Raw genomic sequence first — 20,096 nt, 5'->3', positions numbered from 1 at the left:
TCAAAAGTTAATAAAAAATCAGTAAGATATACAGAATCAAAAATCATCAAGTATAAACGGGCTATACATACCAACAACAACGTAGACGAACCACAAATATTCTGCACAAAATTAGATTCCTTTTCTAGCTTGTTCCTTTTCTTTGTTGTGGATTTACGGCAAAGTGACACTCGACTGAGCGCTTTAAATAGATATGCAAGAACAGCAGCAGCCCAAGCATAGGTAGCACACACCTCTGTATTAGCTAGGAATTTTAGGTACTTGGTGTGCACGCAATTGCCGCCACCTTCTGAAAATATTGTGCTCCCAATGAGGTACAGCACATATGCTATTGTGCGTTTTTCCTCGTCAACAACAATTCTAGTGCCCTTAAATGTATCTCTCAACCAGGAGACACGAACGGATTTCCCTCTGATTTTATCTTCTGGAGGAGATACTCCCAAATATTTTAAACAAGCTTGTTCGGCAGTCAATTCTGAGGTGTCGACGATTGCTTCCCCAAAGGCATTCAAGCCCAATATGTGGGCCACATCCTGAAGTGTAATTGTCATTTCAAATGACGGGAAGTGGAAAGTATTTGTTTCTGGTCTCCAACGGTCAACCAGAGCAGAAATCAGTCTCTATCGGCTTGAAATGTCCATTTTCCCCGATGTGTTTGAAACCCATTGCAGAGATAAGCTTCTTCCGGCTACGACTCAACTTCCATTCTTCTTCAATTTTTTGGTTGTGCTCATGAATCCGCTGTCGGACGCCCCTGCTCACCACTTACACTTGTTATTGGTTGTGAAGTCAAATAAGCAAACCTGAAACCGAGTAATAAATACCAAAAATTACCGCTCCATGCATTAGTAAAGAAGATATGTGGCGACTCTGCATATACAAGTATTGATTATTTGTTGCCCCTCTCACCGTCCCCATCTCGTCTGGAGATATACTAAAATAAAGCAATAGATTAGTAAGTAGAATCAAACTAAGATAATATATACACAGATGACAATAAATGTAAACCCCTTTCAGAAAAACAGATGTCTACACTCTACAATGTATAAAACAATATGCAGCAAAATCATCGTTCTCATATATTGAATGTTTGTAAGAGATAACAGTGAACTATAGACATGTGTGGAGGTAACGAAGGTGAGTTCTCAACAAGTGCAACCAAATCACGCTCTCAACCACAACCACTGCATGTAAGGAGGTATCCCAAAAACTCCTCTTTCAGATTAAGCGATGTGTGTCAGAAGGATGATTGGAAGTCTTTTCCAAACGGGAAGCACGATTGAAAAGCTATTAAATAAATTTCATTGTTGCAACACTCCATTTTAGATAAGTCAGTCTTTCTAAAGAGGATCACTGCATTAATTTAAACCGTGAAGTGATCGGAGCTTATATAACTTTGCCATGTGTCCATTTGAGTTCACTAAGTATGCTACTTCATTATTTAAAATGTTGGTTTTTGACAGAAGCTGATGGTGCGAAAGAATATGATATATTACTTCATGAATCAGACATAAGTTAGCAACTCTCCATAAATACTTTAATTCTTGACGCTAGTGACTCTTTTCTCAATTTCATAGTAGGGGAAATACCCGAGACATTATCACAACAACAAAACTACTAATAATTTGAACACATACCCTAGTGGCCAAATCACAAAAAACCTTGAAAATTTTATTAATTGTACCATCAATTCCAGCTTAGTGCATGCTTGTGAAACGTTTTTGATTTGTATTTAACAGTTAATAGGCAATACGTGAATTTCGCATACAAGTTTCGGTAAAAATATGTAAGATATAAGAAGAAAACATGTTACCAAAACAACGTGACTTTAGACGGTGGAGATGGTGGGTTCTAAGACGCTGGTGGTGGCGGACGTGGTGCTCGGTGGAGTGTGAGGGAGGTTTTGTGTTTATCGAAAAAGTGAGGGACGGTTTCTGACTTTCTGCAGCAGGAGGAGTGTTGGAGAAGTTTCATAGAGGGATTATGAGAAGAGGAAATGAAAATTTGCTGACGTGGTCAGAGACTGGAGGGAAATTTGAGTGATTGCATGGATTTGATTTGAGGGGTGGGGAATTTCTGTTGAAATTGTTACTTACTTTATTTATTCAGGAGAGCGATGGAACATTTCACTCGCTGCAGATATTATTTCCTAGATTATCGAAAAAAAAAAAAAAGGCATCAGGGTACAATATAGATATTTTGATGACTATATGCTATACTGCTATAAACTGTAAATAGGCCCTAAACCGAAAACCTAGCATATAATTTTTGTGCAGGATCTCGAACTCCTCGAATTATACACGATTACTTCTCGAAATTAATTTATCAATTGAATTTTGGCATGTATGTATAATTTTGAAGGAATGCATGTATGTAAGATAACTTAAGATAATGCCTGTGATCCACTTATGCCTAACTCTTGCTTGGTCGCTTTATGACTTCGATTTAATCTAAAGAAATGGTCACTCAATTTTGACTAGTCTCATGAGTATCTATTTTGCCATCACCAACATATTACAAACTAAACTATGCTAAGAGTAGAGAATTCATATGTACGATTTCAACTAGGAAGAGAGTGTGTGTCAAAAGGATTGGCATTTTGGGCGCGTGTTAGGTTAGGACGTGGTAAGTGGTTCTAGTTAACTGACATATGCAGAAAATAGGGAGTATGTAATTGGACATGTAATCATTACAATCAAAATTATAGAATGATATGCTACAGCAGGCACCAAATGATCTACTGACCTAGTAACTTATATGTAGACCATGTGGGAAGTACTTTAGATGAGATTGTTTGCTGGCACAGTTTCCTTCATTTAGATCAGTGTAATCAAGTTAGATCGTGCACCCGTTAGCATTGCATCAGTACCAACACAAACACTTCCCATCAACTTTGTTCCTCTTCGCGCCTAGCATTAAAGGCCACGTCCATTCACAAACTTCTCACAACCGAGGGTCCTTCTTGCTGAAAATCTGATGCCCCTCGCACTGTCGTTGCACCTGCTTGTGTTTCCTTGACAATTGTGGAATTAGGCAATGGAGCGGGCTGGATGCCTCAGAACATCAGTATATATATGTGAAAAACAATAAAATACAATTAAGAACACTAGATTGTCTTTAGTTATATTGTCAAATATATCAGATGTCCTCTAATATACCGAAATAACAAATTGAACTATTTAAGTAAAGAACAAATTCACAGTCAACTGACTCTCAAACGGCCGAAGAAATATATAGGGAAGGGATCGGTTTACTCACCACAGTTTACTCACTTTCGTACTCTAAATAGCGTGTCGGATCAATTAATCTAATGGCCAGTTTTTTGCTTAGGTGGACAGCCATGTACTTTGTTCAGAAGGAATATGGCTTTGAGCTTGAGTCGAGAACTCAAGAGCCGAAACTAGTAATGAGTTAAGGACAATCATGGGTCCCATTTCTTCTCTCTCATTCCTTTCCTTTGTTGTTCACACTCAGTGTTCATAGTCCAACAAGAGTATGAACATTCACCCACTGAACACTGAATGTTCATACTCTTGTTGGACTATGAACATTCAGTGTTCATACTCCTAGTGGACTATGAACACTGAATGTTCATACTCTTAGTTTTTCAGTCCTTCTCACTTTCACCCACTGAACTTAGGAAAATCATGTGACAATGACAAGTGAAGATGGAAAAGGAATACTCACCGTCTTGGCTGGTTGGTTGAATTCTTGGTAGGACCGTCTCTGTCAGATCTTGCACAAAGTCCACATAAATATGAACGAGCCCATCTTCGTGAGGAGCCGAATTGGCAAAGAACTCTATCACCGCGTCGTCAGTCTCTAGTGTAATTTTCATGCCCCTAACCAGCCAACAAACAGTAACATTTTCATCAGAGGGACATTCAATAACTTCTCGTATCCAAATGCCTTGCTGCCCATTTTGCTAGTTCATGGGCTTGGCTATTAAGATTCCTAGGAATCCAAAAGAAGTTACAGGGAGAACAACTATCTAGAACACTGATGGTGGCCTTGAAAACCGCTTGCATCCTCCAGTTAGCTTTCTCTGGGTTTTGTAATCGGATGTGGCCCTCTAGAGATCCGGATCGTGTTCTCGGATGTGGCCCTCTAGAGATCGAACCACCGTGTTGGTGCCAATCCCACGGCAATTCCGGGCCATCATTAAAACAGAGGCGGCTGTTGAGGAATAGCCATAGTAAAAGTCCCCCCACTTTTCACTCTCCGGCTACCTTCTCCTAGCTTTTCGAGAATCTTGGCTTGGGGTAAATCCTCGATTATCCGAACGCGTATCGATTCGCGCAGTCCTCCCATGGTTAAATCGTCCTCGGACTCCCCTCTTGATTCATCAAGGTATCGGGATCATCCACCACTACCTTCCCTTTAGCCTTTTTGCATTAAGCTTGTCCTCCTCCGTCTCACTATTACTCTCCTCATCACTTGTGAGAAGATCGATGACAGTAACCATTTTTACCTTTGTTTCTTGAAAAGATCCTATTTTACCTGTGAAAGCCAAGCTTTTAAAATTCCGCTCATCCTTTCCATAGTCCACCACCGAGATTTTGTCATCTTCCGTTGCATTCTCTCTTTTCACCCTGGTTTCCAGAAGAGCGCGCCTGATCGCTGTTTCATTATTTCTCCGCTTCCATCTCGTATTTTCTTCAATCTGATTACCATCACCCAGAGGGAAAGCGCATTGGAGATCCTTGATTTCCGAATTTCTCACCATGATTATTTGAAAATCAAGATCAAAGTTCAGAAACGAAGTGAATTTTCTCTTTTCTGGTTCAGGATAATATAATGAAACGCACTGTTGGTGCATTGAAAACGGAACAAAATGACTTGAGATGAGTGCCTGGCTATCTTTTCTTTTTTGGGGTTGCTTCTCTTTTTGTTCATTCAAGATCCTTAATGTTGTTAAACTGCGTAAGTTATTAGAGGAGGTTATAAAGCGGATGCAACTAATTTTGCTTGTAATTGTTGTTGGGCAGAGATATGTCAGTGGAGTATGACACTGCTTCTGACATATGTGGAAATTATACGTACTGTTCGGTACTATGCAGCCGAACGGAGAACAAAATTGTTGTGCTCTGCTGATATTTCATTCGAAGTGTCCAAAAGTTTGCACTTGATCTTAGTCCAGTAAATGAAGATTAAAAAGTTCGAAACACAAACAAAAGAGGATAAACAAATTTGGTTACAGATTAATTGTCAGGGATCATATAGCCTAGGTATAATTGTTTGAACCACTCACCGTTTTGATCAGATACATCATACATGTTACTCTTCCATTTAACTACCGTACAAACTGTTGCCAGTGTGGATCACATATGTTGAAATTCTTCTGTTCGGCGCTAAAGAGTCGAACAGAGCCAAATGTGAGATTGGAGTTTGGGGTATGACACTGTTGGTGCCATACACGTACCAATGTGTCTGTTCGGCATGCAGTAGAGTTCCGAATATGAAAAGTCAATGTATTGTGTCACAGGGAGTGACATAACTTTGACGATTGACATAAATTATGTTATAGTCCTGCACTGCCGCGAAATATGACGACGATATATGCCGGTTTTTTAGGAAACCGATATCGATATTTTACGAATTATTGCCTCGTATGGCCATAGGTCATGACTATGAACATTGATTGTTCATAGTACGTACGTATAGTTCATAGTACAGCTATGAGCTATGAACAACGAGTGTTCATAGCTTACCGAACTAAGAACAATCACTGTTCATAGTCCATTTGGAATATGAACAAAGAATGTTCATAGCTCATGACTATGAACAATCATTGTTCATAGTCCAATTGTGGTATGAACGAAGAATATTCATAGGGCTGGTCATCGAGCTACCCGAAAACCGAAGTCGAAGATTTTGCTATCTTTGGCTCGACTCACACATGCAATGGGTAGTTGTATAAATAGGCATTTCCAAACCAAATTCATTAAGGATCGATTTGCAATAGGTCATATCCTGCAATAGTGACAAAAACAAATAAAGCAGTACTTCTGTGCGCGAGATGTATGGTGCGCAGGTAAAAGGCTAAATCTATGGTGCGCGAGATGTATGGTGCGCCATTACATCTCGGCCACTCATAAAAAATATATAACCTAAGTTACATTGACACGGACACACACACACATGCATGCATGCAACACGCCTCATCTATTATTGGACATCCTTCGTCTTTGACCTTCTTCAATATAGATTCCAGAGCAACTTTAGCAGCATTCTGTTCTGCCTCTTTCTTATGCAGAAATGTCTCAACCGACATATAATTTAGGGTCTTTTAAATAAATGGACGTTGAGCTATGAACAATGAGTGTTCATAGTCCATACAGTACGTACTATGAACAATCAATGTTCATAGTCATGAGCTATGAATATTCTTTGTTCATACCACAATTGGACTATGAACAATCAATGTTAATAGTCATGAGCTATGAATATTCTTTGTTCATACCACAATTGGACTATGAACAATGATTGTTCATATCACAATTGGACTATGAACAGTGATTGTTCATAGTCCGGTAGCTATGAACACTCATTGTTGAACTAGCTATGAGCTATGAACAATGAGTGTTCATTGTCCATACTCTCATCCACCGTCTCCAAAGAGGAAGATGACGAAGCCTCATCACCACTACTCACTTACAGTTCTCTCGCTCCATTCATTAACTTCAGCCCCACCACTCAAACTATCACTAGTCATAGACATTGCACTATCAAAGAAAGAAAGAAAGCTCAAATTTGTAAAGTTGAAAGACGAACCTGCTTCAAGTTGGACGAGAAGTTTTTCTCTGTCTTTCTCTCTCTTTCTTTTTGGTATTTGGGTAGGGGCGCGACTACAACACATGACCCTGTACAAAAAAAAATTACGAAATCATCTCTAATTGGCTGATTGGCAATGGCGTGGCGAGACAAAAAAAAAAATACGCTCTGTCTCTCTCCGCACTGAAAAAGTACGCTCTGGTATGAGTGGCCCAGATTTCATAGCATACCATACGACCTGCGCACCATAGATTTAGCCTTTTTAATGAGGAGAAAGGTTTTTTTACTGGTTTTGCATAAGAGACGGAGAAAGGTGTAAAAGAGGAAAGAAGGCTAAATCTATGGTGCGCAGGTCGTATGGTGTGCTGTGCAAAAGTACTGATCCAAAGGTCTATATTACCTGCGCACCATACATCTCGCGCACTGAAGAAGTGCTCCATTAAAAAACCCCAACACCATATTAACTAGTATCAGTATTATTTCTATCTTCTTGCTCACATGAACTAGCTCTGATAACTCTTAAGAATTTCTTATGTCTCAAAACTTATTAGAAATATCATAGGATAAGTTGGGTATTTTGTATGCAATTGATATCCGGTGATATTTGGTTCGGAAAGTTGTGGATTTATTTATGTAGAAAGGTGGTTGATATCCGGTGATATTTGGTTCGGAAAGTTGTGGATTTATTTATGTAGAAAGGTGGTGAGATTTTGGTGTGGTATAGTGATTCTATAACAGACATATTTTAGATTATTGAAGATTAATAAAATTTAACCAGTAATATTCTTAGTTTTTTTTCCTATCCCTTTCTGGTTCTTTCAATGCCTTAATAACTAAAGCAGCAGCTGATGGTACAACTGAAACTTTGGCCTGACGGTTTTGGACAGCTAGTTTTACTGTTAAACCTTTGCACTCTTTAGCCTAATGGTCCTATTTTGGGTGCTAGAGAACTGGCTGTACCTACTTCACCACCTGTCACACGGACGTACACGTCCACCACTTGTGATGGGTCGAACTTTGGAGGCATGGTTGGTGTGGTGGAGGAGAAAGACTGTTAATATGGTGTTGGGGTTTTTTAATGAGGAGAACGGTTTTTTTACTGGTTTTGCAGAAGAGACGGAGAAAGGTGTAAAAGAGGAGAGAAATGTGAGGAGAGAGAGAGCGTTTTTTTTTTTTTCGCCACGTCATTGCCAATCAGCCAATTAGAGATGATTTCGTAATTTTTTTTTGTACAGGCTCATGTGTTGTTGTCGCGCCCTTTGGGTAAAATCTATGGTGCGCAGGGTGTATGTCATCTGGACCACTCACACACAAAAAGCTTCTGACAAGTCAAAAAACCCTCAACTGCCCAAACACCTCGAGACAATCAAAACGTTTCGTGTTCCCAAAACCTAAATCATTACACGCCCACAAATCGCCGTAACCTCGGGCCCACAAATCCAGCCCAAACAGTTCAAGACATTCCCCAAAACCTTATTTCAAAACAAAACAGCTGTCAGACATGTTTTCAAATCTCTACTTTTTAAACCGTTCTTTCCACATGCAACAAATGTCCACATGCACCCTAGATTTACCCAAAAATAAAGGGGGCTGTGTAAGTACCCTCCGTTCTACACTACAGAGCACGTGTCCACAAGGCAGGACGTCTTACTTCAGCTCGTCCCACCACATCAGATCGTACCAACGACCCAACAAGAGTATGAACATTCAGTGTTCATACTCCTAGTGGACTATGAACACTGAGTATGAACAACAAAGGAAAGGAAGGAGAGAGAAGAAATGGGACCCATGATTGTCCTTAAGACCTTAACTCATTACTAGATTCGGCTCGAGTTGTAGACTCAAGCTCAAAGCCATTTTCCTTCTGAACAAAGTACATGGCTGTCCACCTAAGCAAAAAACTGTCCATTAGATTAATTGATCCGACACGCTATTTAGAGTACGAAAGTGAGTAAACCGATCCCTTCCCTATATCTATATTTCTTCGGCCGTTTGAGAGTCAGTTGACTGTGAATTTGTTCTTTACTTAAATAGTTCAATTTGTTATTTCGGTATATTAGAGGACATCTGATATATTTGACAATATAACTAAAGACAATCTAGTGTTCTTAATTGTATTTTATTGTTTTTCACATATATATATATCGATGTTCTCGAGGCATCCAACTCCATTGCCTAATTCCACAATTGTCAAGGAAACACAAGCGAGTGCAACGACAAAGGTTCCAAGGGGCATCAGATTTTCATTTTCAGCAAAGAAGGACCTCGGTGCAAAGAACTACAAAGAGATGTAGTTGGCGTTGGCAAACAAAAAGAAGGAGAATAAGCGGAAGCTTGGTGTTGAAGAGTCAAATTCCACTCCTAAAGTTGCCGGATTACAAGATCCATGAAGCGTCCCGGAAGGTGACATTTGTGGAGTTTTACGCCAAAGCAATGTTACATTGGCGTAGTCTTTCTATTAATAAACAGCCGAGTGTTTCTCTTCATCAAGTATTTTGGCAATGTAAATAATCAGGTGACAAAGTTACAATCTGAGTTTGAAGTAGCCGATGCAAATCCGTAAGATTGTAAGCTTCTTCAAGACTTGGAAACTAAAGAAAGATGTTTAATCAATGCGAGAATCAAATAGATTCCATGGCAACTATGTCCCAATCGAAATTCAATTCTGTTACTATTGAGACATCTGCACAGCCTAAGCCATGAAAATCCATGAAAACCTATAATCAATCAATCAATTAGTATGTGACATTTATGTTAACTTAATGCGAAATCCGCGGCAATGAATTCTCCCTACATCAATTGTACGAGTCATTTACCAAAAACCAAACCCAAGAGAGACTTCGATTTGTATTTAAATGAAAAGTAGCCTTGATTGCATACATACAATTGGACTATGAACAATAATTGTTCATATCACAATTGGACTATGAACAGTGATTGTTCATAGTTTGGTAGCTATGAACACTTATTTTTCATACCTCATAGCTATGAACAATGAGTGCTCATAGTCCATATTGTACGTACTATGAACAATCAATGTTCATAGTCATGAGCTATGAATATTCTTTGCTCAAGAACTCTAAAGGACTGTTATCTCGATTCATTCATGCATACATTGATTAGGCTATTTCATTAAGGACTATTATTTGATTAGCACTGCTAAAAAGTAAAAACTAAGAAAATTGCATTCATATGTTTATATGTTTATTCATTACAGGGATATGGCACTCATATCTAGATTCATTCATGCATACATTACTTTTAAGACACATTTTTGCAAAGTCTGATAGTGCCATCTTTATGGTAATCGTTGGGTCAAATTTTTCAGTCTTTTGTCTTGCCTCCCTCATTGCATCAGACAGCCACTCAAAACTTAAACATAGTGAGCATTTTAAGTACTTCCTCCCAGTGTTCAACCCATATTGAGTAGTCTTGAGTGACCTCTCTCCACCACACATCTTGTTATTATTGCGCACCTGAATCGTTCCATGGGCATTGTATCTTCCAGTGGCTTGTATCTCCCCACTTGTGACATCCATTTGTTGAATCATTTTTAACATCTAAAATAGCCTCATCAAGGCATTTTAATCCACTTTGACAGTTCCCATATAGGCACTTTAGATACTTTCTATCGGGATTTCTTGATGTTAGAGAGAGCTGCAACATAAGAAACCCATCACATTTAGGATCTTTGCAGGGGGTTTACACCCAAGGACATCTATAAGCTGGATGTCCTACTTCATCGCAAATTTGGCACTGCATCAGGAAAAATATATAATTTCAAGAGAATTTTAGATGGCTCATTTTAGATACCCCCTTAAAGCACCGAAATCATTTGAAAAATCCCCCTGTTGCAGAAAAACGAAAAAGATGACAATATTGAAAATGTTAAACTTACTAACATTAGTTGAAGAAGAAGACATCAGTTTATGAATTTTTTTTTTTTTTTTTTTAGTTTTCACTCACTTTTAAGGCTCCACTTTTAAAGGTTAAATTTGAAGCAATTCTTTGACAAAGATGACAGCGACTCTCCAACGGTTACTCAATGACAACCGTTAGATTAATCTCATAGTGATAAAGGTGAGTTAGTTGCACGTGGACTAGTGAAGCCACGTTGGAAGATGCAAAACTAGGTTAAAGGGAAACAACATCTAACACTCGAACAAAAAAGTATTACAAAACAAAGTGCTTCATTTACTGCGACAACATCTAACAAAGTACTTAATCAGACAAGTACTTCAACAACATCTAACACTCAAACGAAAAAGGGAAACAAAAATTACAACAGTATATAAGAACAAAAATGATTCGCCAATTTTCACAATCCAGGGTCTGAAGGAGCATGCAAACGAGAATTGATGAGTTGCAGATAATGTGGCCAAGATGGATCGCTCTCCGTAAGAGCTTGCTGGCCAAAAGGATGTTGCTCAATGTACTTTTGGACATTTTCACTTGTCGCTAATCCTTCCAAATACATCCTAATATCACCCCCAGGTCCTAAGGAATTATCGTTTTCATTCTGAAAATCGTATGAAGTCGGGAATATGGCAGTGTGTCGCGGAATTAAACAATGCTTTATCACGGAGAATCATCCAACATCACCGTGTTTGATTCATTATACTCTCTCCTCTCCCAAGGAAGATTTGGGTCGTTCTTATCCCAAAGTTTGACCAGTTCTTTTAACATGACAGGGCTTGTCAATGTTGTCAACGATGTGCAACTTCGGTGGTAGTGCAATGGGATTGGTCCCAACAAAATGCCAACCGGTACCTTCTTTTCGGGCATAATGAAATCGGCGACGGACCAAATTAAGTTTTTTCCTTGATGACCATACACCCACATAGAACCTTTCAAAACAAAACTTCAGAAAATCATCACAGAATGGCCTCCTTATAATTGCCTTTCCTGAAATGAATGTGTCGGGTTCGAATCCGAGTGGCAGGTCGAGCTTGTTAGCTACGTGAACAAGCACACCATTGAGATCAAGAATGAGAAGTATTCGGTTTGGTTTACTCATTGGTGGTCTATGAATGACCACGCCTTCTTTACGCAGAGATTGGACGTCTTCCTTTTTGCTGAGAAACTGTCTCTCTGTAATTCCACAATCTAGAAGGTCCTCCGCTATTGTCATCCTAATATGGGCAGCGTCCCTTCCAAATTGGACGTGTGCACCCCGCAGCAACTGATCTGCATAAGCTAGTACGAAAACACCGCAATTCCATGAATCATGTTGTTTAGCGCAGTCAGTAAGAATAATTTCCCACTGTCTCTGCAACTGTGACCGATGTATGCACTGAGGATCATGTACTAACAACCCATAAGGTAGCACTGCACCTATCATCTTCAAAGTTGGTAGAGTGTCGAACATTACTGATTCTAAGGAATCATACAGAAGACACTTCCAAGTAGAAAAGTCAAAAACAGCAAGAACCCAGTGTTTGTTCATTCCCACACTCAAAGCCATCATTACTCCTTTAGATTTCGTTGCGTGGGGTACATCACTTTTTTCTGAAACCATATCTCTGAAGAGCATGGTCAGGCTCCATGGCATTAGGGACGCAGTTTCTGAAATCTTTTGCTCTGTAGTCAGACTTCCATCATTTAACTTGCCCTCTAGGGTTCCATATAAGGTAAGTAGGGAAACACAGATAACTCGAAAAAATTCTAATTGTTAAGTAATACAGTTGCTAAAAATATGAGAATGAGGTGGAGAGTGACATAACTAACCGGAATGAGCGTGTCCGCAATAATAGTGTACTTTCCTGAATCCCGAGTTTTATACCGAGATTGCCCTTCCTTCAGCTGCCACCTTCTGAGTAATTCCATGTAGATGGAGACAACCTTAAAAGGAAATTTAAAAAAAAAAAAAAAAAAAAGAAAAAAACAGTGGTAAAATAGAGGAAGAGGGTGACTAACTGGTAAGAGAATCAACAACATATATATTTTGCAAAGCAGTATAGACCTCATCGTTCAGCCATCCTTGGTGCTTGAGAAAGGAGAAGCTTCTCAGATTTAGTTCTAAATCATGTCCATAGCGCCTGACTATGACAGTGGATGCAACAGACCACGACCTTTTCATCTTCCTCATCTTGGGCTCCAATAATGCGGTCGATTCTCGGGCGTTGTGCATTTATTTATCGGTCACTAGGCAATTCATTCACGTGGGTATTGAGTAGTTCCTCCCTACCAATGGAATTTCATCAAATTTTGCATGAATTTTGTCTTCGCCAAATGGTATATATTGCTTCTTCAAGGTGAGAAAATTTGTTCCACTGCCTACTCTTGAAGTATACCATTGCTTCCCCTGAAATCGGTCGGCGAAACATCACATATTAAATGCGAATGGATGGAAAAATAACTCCTGCAGGCAAATTTTATGCCAGATTGGAAACCGTAGATTACAATGTTTAACAGACGCACCCTGCAATGTTAACTCTTGCAAAAATACTTGTAACTTAAGATAAAGGTGTTGAAACAATGCACAAACCACTTTTCCATCGGTTGTGTTAACGCGTCAAATCTTCTTCAATGGTTGTATCCTCAATTTCAAAATTTGTTTCATCTGCGGTGGGTGTACAATATCGTCCGGATTCTGTAAGAGCATATTCATATTCATATCCGCCAATGTCATTAAGTCGAGCTCCCTATGGTTTTCGGCAAGTTTCGGAGTGTTGGCTGCCCCATCATTTGCAAACACACGCTGATCGCATAACTCTTTTCTCAAAATTTTCATTCCTCAAAGAGTCCGATATTTCGGGTCAAAACTTGCGCATCTTGGTGGGTGTACAATATCGGCCGGATATTGTAATAGCATATTCACGCCATTTCCCAAAGTCATGAAGTCATGTTCCACTACATTGTCGACCACATCTAGAAGTTCCCCATGGTACTCAGCAAGTGCGAGAGTGTTGGCCGCTCCATCATTTGCAAATAGCAGAGGATCGGATGTACTATTAATTTCATTGACTGTTTGCATAACCGTGAACTGCCTCTCGCCACAATCGCGTCAGATTTTTCAGGAGCCTTTTCCGAAAAGTAAGAAGGCCCTAGCGGTTCACGACTGTTCCCCCCAATCCGCTCGCTACAATATTGATTCTCCCACTGCTTGCTTGTTGGAATAGACTTTTCTTTGGGACTGTTCTTAGTTGAAGGTTTGTTGTGGTTTTTGGTTGGTGGTCTTGTCTCTTTTCCGCTCTTAGTTGATTTATTCTCACATTGTGTTATTGCCCTCCTCTTTGGAGGCTGAACAAAATCATTATCACTACTATTCTCACCATCACCCCTTCTTTTAGCACAAGGCCCGCTTCCTTCAATTAACTACAAATATGAAAGTACATATAAATTTACCAAGACACTATATCTGCTTCCAAAAAAACATTTAAGGGATGGGCTGGAGTACAAGAGTACTTAATTAATTACCAATGGTTGTCGATCTTCTACAGAACATTTTCTTCTTTTTGCATGTTCCAGTAATTCCTGCAAGGGCTGAATCCAAGGGAAAATTTTATTCATCTCGCATTTTTTGTAGTGCAAATAATAACATACATTCAATAACACATAAAAATCACCACATTTTCTTCATCATCCAGGACCAAATTTATTCCTGTTTTAGTAGGCACCTTCCTCACTTCCTTAGCAGGCACCCGATTTAAATTCTACCAATCTGGGAGCACAAAACATTAGGTTTACTCATAACTACATTGTGGCAATATGAAGATACATCGCAGTACACATTACCACAGTTCGTTGCTCCACATGACCACTTCCAGTATTAGGAGATTGCTCTAAGAACAACTTTGCAGCCTGGGCTACGACCTGCAATTACGAGATCACAGATGACAAGCTTTGTCAGTACTGAAATTCTCAATATCAATAAAAAGTGCAACACGCCAAAATTAACCTCATTCTGCTTCTTCTGTTCACAGAAAATGTCCAAAGAAAGAAGCTTCTTATCATCAGGTTCTTCTTGTAACAAACCATGAAATTCAGCACCAATTCAGAAATAATAATAACAGAACAACCATCCATCAAATCCAAAGTAACAAGACTTATAAACCTTTAGCGCCTTTCTGTAGACTCCCTCTGCTTGCACCGTTGGAGGAATATGTAACTTACCCAGCACAGTCAGTTTCTTGGGGTTGTTTAATTTGGTCTCCCAAGTTCTCCCACGGGTGGTTTTCCCAGGGAAACCCACCCAACTTCGAAACCAGGGGAATATCTCCCCATCCACCCGGTGGACATTCAAAGTGGGCACATGAAGGAAAACCCAACACTCGAATGCTAGTGCACACCCATATAGGGTGTGGGTAAACGGCTTTTCCGGTTGAACCTGAAAGTGCTTCTCCATATCTGTATGTAGAGCCTCAACACCACCACGAATGCCTTCAAACGTCAGATACCCCCAAGGGAATTTGTCAAACTTCTTCAAATCAGCTGCAATATCAATATGTTTGACATCAACGCCCTTCGAACCGCTTGGCAAGAGGAAAGCCCCGAGCACAAACAAACGGTTAAGTCGGTGGATGTCGTCACAGGTGTTCGGATCACTACGTACAGAAACTCTCTTAGCTTTTTTCCTTGCTGCCGCAAACTCGGTCAGCATAACGGCCCCAAGCGGAGTCGAGCGTCTTCCCTCCGGCTGAAAATACCTTAGACGAAAATCAGAAGGGTCAAACACGTCCATTTTGTAAAACCACTGAGGTGGTGGCTCTGTGGATAGACCGGTAAGGAGGGCCACATCGGAAGGATTGAAAGTCAAATATCTGTTTCCTATGTTGAAAGTCATTGGCAAAATCTTCTTTTCCAAAACCTCAACAATCAAATTTGGGTGGGTAACCAAATGAGTTTTCTCACCGCCTTCCACACCAACTGAACTCATATCAAGGAGAAAACCAAATGGAGACTTTTTGAAATGTTCGGTTTCATCGTTGTCGAATGTGGAAAACAGTTGCTCTTCCAGCATTTTTGGAGAACATCGACAAGTAACTTTGATGTTTCTTCTTCGGAGGAGGTTTCGGCTTTTCCTTTTTCTTCGAAACAACCTTCTTCTTCACCTCCTTCTCTTTCTCCACATAGTTCCAATTAGGCACTACTTTCTTCTTGCCCCCACCCTTTTTCATTCTACACAAGAAAATTAAATTTTCAATTTCGAACATTGTAACCTAAATATGAAAGTAGTAAAATTAAAAGTAGTAACGGAATACTCTGTTTCGAACATTCGAGTCAATTACAAATTTTCAACTATAGAAATTAGGGTACAATTAAGGAAAACAAATATGGTCAAATTAACCGATATAGTTCAGTAAAGTTCATACCTTTAAGGAAAAACCAAATCACGTTGTTCCAAAATTTAAATCCGATTTAAACGACAGAAATTTGGGTTGAAAAGTTGACTTCAATGTTAAGCTTTCGAGAGAGAACTTACGAAAAGACAGATAGAGAGAGGAACAGAAACTTTCCTACTTCTTGTTTCCCCCCAAAAACTTGCTGAGGTGGTCCCCATGAAGCAGGCAGAAACTGAGTCCGAATTTGTTAACCACCAATTATACTGCTAAATTCCATCAGCACTCTCACCAAAAAGAGCATTCTCATTATTTTCTAATTAATAATTAAACGCTTATTCAATTTAAAAAGTTTAAAATTAGTCCATCTTCTTCTCCACAATTAAGCGAGCGCTCTATTAGACAATCAAGTCTGAATAGTTGTTTGAACAACGAGTTACAACAAAAATGGATACATGAAGGTTTAATTACTGAATCAATTCCCAATGGTCTATTTCGGGTTCGTTTAGATAATGAGGATCTGCTTCTACGTTAAGTTTTAGGTAGGATCCGACGTAGTTTTATACATCCTATTTATATAGTCTTTACGATTACTAATTATGAATCTAGGTAGAAATAAAATGGATATGGAGGAAATAATAAAAAGTTATTATCAAAAACTTCGGATCCTTTGTACTTAGAATTTGATTACTATAACTAAATTAAAAATCTATGGTGCGTGTAGGTCGGTATGGTATCTTTGTGAAATCTGGGCCACTCATACCGAGGGGTGTGTGTGTGTATTGCATGGCTATCCAAAGGCCCACATTAAATCTATATAATACTTATGCACCTCAAAAACACTGAATTACAACCGCTTAAGAGACATTGTGGACTAAACCAGATTTAACACGGACTAAACATTCTTCTCATCATCCTCTTTCATAAATTCTACAAGGGTATCCAGTGCCAACACTTCCTTTCCAAATCAAAATGAAACATCTTGACATCAAAGTTCTTATGCTCTTATCCTATTTATTGAAAGCTACCTGATTCGTGGGTTGGTGTTTGAGCGGGTATACTTGCCAATATAGCCTTATTAGGACTTCTGACAGACTGATCAGTATCAACAAGATAGAATTCTTAAATATAAGGATAAAAAATTACAACAGTATATAAGATAAATGTGAGTTAGTTGAACATAGAATAGACCTTATACTACATTGTCGCACAGGTAACCTACATTGTCGCAGAAAAAAATAAATATTTGATTTGCAAATACAATTGGTTTTGAGTTTTTCCCAAATTGTACAGAGATAGTATCACATCCTAGTTCTTCAAGTGTAGCATTCCTTCACCTGTAGTACAAATCATCCATGAGAATAGCACATTGCTTTCCCTCAATCAAGTCAACGGCTATGAAACGGTAGCTGCGATAAAATAGTTTCATAACCAGCCTACACTACATTGCCTCATAATTATAATACAATGTCTCACACTTAAAATTTCACCCCCCTCAAAAATGTAACACGAAGTAATGTTTACTCTTAAATACAAGGATCCGTAACTATAATTGCATTTGGGAAGTACATTATACGCATACTTAAAAGTGCTCCACTTTTAAACAAATATTTTTGTTGTCAGCATCATCACGGTTGTCACCATCATCAACCTTTTCAGCTTCTCCGTCCCCTATTAATAGATGAAGAAAATATGGATACAATTAGTACAAATAAGTCGTGAGTCAAAATATGTCATTCCTAGTCGTCTTATTCCTCCGTCTTTGTTTTGTCTTAGCTAACATCCTTGCCATCAAAATCTCCGTTAGCAAAACATCGCCACAAGAATCGCGCCCGGTTTGGTTGTCCCCGAAATACCTTAACCGAAGGCGGTAGGGCACCGTTGAATCCATCCGAAATAATACCGGTCGGGGAGGTCGATCGTGGACGATCCGAAGAAGAAGGGCCCGCGTCCGACTCCTTGAAAGTTAAGTATACCTCTTTTTAATTTGTAAGTCGGTGGTAAAATCCTCTTTTGCAACACTTCCACAATCAGATTGCAATGGGCAAGCATAGTATACCTTTTACTCGTCGGATCTCTATCAGATAATATCTAGAAGAAAACCAAAAGGTGATTTCCTGAAATCAACCCTTTCATCTATATCAAATGTCGAAAACAACTTATCCTCGAGCATTTTCGACAAAGATCGACCGGGTAACCTTGATACCACCTCGAGGTCGACCGTCTTCAACTTTTTAGGCTTATATTTATACACATCTTTCTTCATCCTAGAAAAAATAACATAAAACATAATAACATTTTTCTTCCTAATTAGCCAACAGTTTCACCAATCTGAAATAGTAAACATTGTTTCCCCAATCAAAATACCTTCTCCACCTCTACCAATAACTACAATAAGATATCTCATGATCAAATGTAATTACCAAATTCGACAATGAAAATAACTAAAGCAGCACTGTCTTATGTGATGTATCAATCATGGCATATATTTATCTATATCTATGGAACAACCTTGTACCAAAACTTAACCTAAAACGTAAAGAAAGAAATAATTGAAAACTTGGACATGAAAGAGTTACCTACCTCCGGTGGATGTACAGTTATAATGATCTATCCTCTCAAATTGAAATTTTTTTCAAATTGAGAAGACAGATCATTATAACCGAACACCCACCGGGATAGCCAACTCTATCATAACCTTCCTTTCAAATATTTTTCCCTTATTATATTTGTCACGATGATGCTAAACCTTTTACCCAAACTTAACCTAAAACGTAAGGAAATAACACTACACATTTTGTTCAAGAAAAAAAAATATGGGAAAATGGTGAAAATATAAGGGTTCCAAAATATAATTGCACAAATACCGAATACAATCACGTCAAATTAAAATAAAAACTTGAAGTGTACCTTCCACTGCAGATGCAAATCGGGTATACAATTTCGTTTTCAATTTAGGGTTTGAGTCTGGTGTTTCATTAGGGGTTTCAATTTAATTAAAAATTGAAGAAAGAAGAAGCCCTCAAATAAGGGTTTTCGGGTTGGAGAGAAAAGGTCCTTTTGGACATTTGGAGAGAGAATATGCGAATCGTTTGGGACTTAATCCAAGTCGTTTGGGACGGTGTGGCCAAGTCGTTTGGGACTTAGTCCAAACGACCTATCCGGGTCGTTTAAGTTTGGGGTTTCGAATTCAATTTTTTGGAGACCAATGGCATACTTGTAATAATTGTTTTTTTATAGATTTTTTGGGACCAATGGCACCCTTGTAATAATAGTTTTTTTTGTGGGAGTCTGCCCAACACAAATTGGGGTCCGGCAGTAATAGGAAAGGAGAAATTGAGATAACCAAAAAGAGAGAGAGAAATAAAACAGACCGATCCAGAACAGCACAAGTTCACTTTCTTCTTCCTTGGGATTTCCCTAATTTGAAACAGATTTGATACACAAGGATAGAGAAAAAGCTTGAGTTAAGGCTAGGTCCACAAGGCCAGGGGAAGATGAAAGAGACGAGTTAATGTGTTATGTTTGGTGTTAATGTGTTATGCTTCTAAAACTTACAACAAGAACAATACTTGGTTGATTAACAATGATGGGGCTATTTTCTGTCTCCATGTAGCACTAGTCCTGTAAATACTCAGCAACAGATTATGAATTCATCTTACGTTCATCAGTATCCATCTGTGTTGCAATATGTTTTCTATCCCTTCATCATTTATGTTAAATAAGATTTTGGTGAATCAATGTGAGAGATCAAACTCTGAATATAACATACAAACACCAACGAAGATCAACGTATTTAGCTGAAGAAAGAGAGAGATTAGTAAAAGGAGATAGAATGAACTCACTGTGATATTTACCTTTACTTTTCTCGTCTATTTCTCGTTTTAGTTATCTATTCTCGCCACGTCATTTTTCTAAACCAATCAGGCTTGACTTCGTAGTACTGGCCATGTGTGATAGTCGCCCATTTTGTGCTATTGCTTGATCAAAAACCTCGTTGCTAGTTATGATCTTCGTTAGTCATAACTCCATTCAAACACT

Source organism: Coptis chinensis, chromosome 1 (genome assembly GCF_015680905.1).
Source record: "Coptis chinensis isolate HL-2020 chromosome 1, ASM1568090v1, whole genome shotgun sequence".
NCBI classification, from domain to species: Eukaryota; Viridiplantae; Streptophyta; class Magnoliopsida; order Ranunculales; family Ranunculaceae; genus Coptis; species Coptis chinensis.
This window is presented reverse-complemented; position numbering follows the sequence as displayed.